This window comes from Sinocyclocheilus grahami, unplaced genomic scaffold, assembly GCF_001515645.1.
Source record: "Sinocyclocheilus grahami isolate Dianchi unplaced genomic scaffold, SAMN03320097.WGS_v1.1 scaffold822.1, whole genome shotgun sequence".
Taxonomy (NCBI): Eukaryota; Metazoa; Chordata; class Actinopteri; order Cypriniformes; family Cyprinidae; genus Sinocyclocheilus; species Sinocyclocheilus grahami.
The window spans coordinates 295,454-295,939 of record NW_015506001.1 but is presented as its reverse complement, the minus strand read 5'-3'; the positions used below and the strand labels follow the sequence as shown (position 1 = coordinate 295,939).

At 34.4% G+C, this 486-nt stretch overlaps 1 protein-coding gene across 1 annotated transcript in view; it reads right to left on the bottom strand.

The window, feature by feature from the left end:
• Nucleotides 1-486, bottom strand: part of LOC107562415 (uncharacterized) — a 14,143-nt gene that overhangs the window by 795 nt on the left and 12,862 nt on the right. The gene's annotated exons all lie outside the window — the stretch shown is intronic.

Below are 486 nucleotides of genomic sequence, written 5' to 3'. Positions count from 1 at the left end.
TCATAATCTCACAGTACATAATAGTAGGGCCAAAAGCTGCAGCCTCGCAGAAAGATAAGAAAGAATTAATAAAAAAATGAGGTGCCAAATTCAGACCCCCATTTAGCTTTATATGCAAACACAGGATGTGTTTCCAAAGATTTACTAACAAATTCCTAAATTTTGTGTGCTACCCTAATAAAAGGTCTCCCAAAAATGATTGAGCAAAAAGGGCATGTCAAACTGATTTGCTGATGAGACAAAGAAAAACAACACACACACAAGTGCCACCTGAACTATGGACTAAGCATGACACAGACATAGGATGGGAAAAATCTGCAAATCTATTTGTAATATCCTAATACAGGTGCATCTCAATAAATTAGAATGTCGTGGAAAAGTTCATTTATTTCAGTAATTCAACTCAAATTGTGAAACTCGTGTATTAAATAAATTCAATGCACACAGACTGAAGTAGTTTAAGTCTTTGGTTCTTTTAATTGTGAT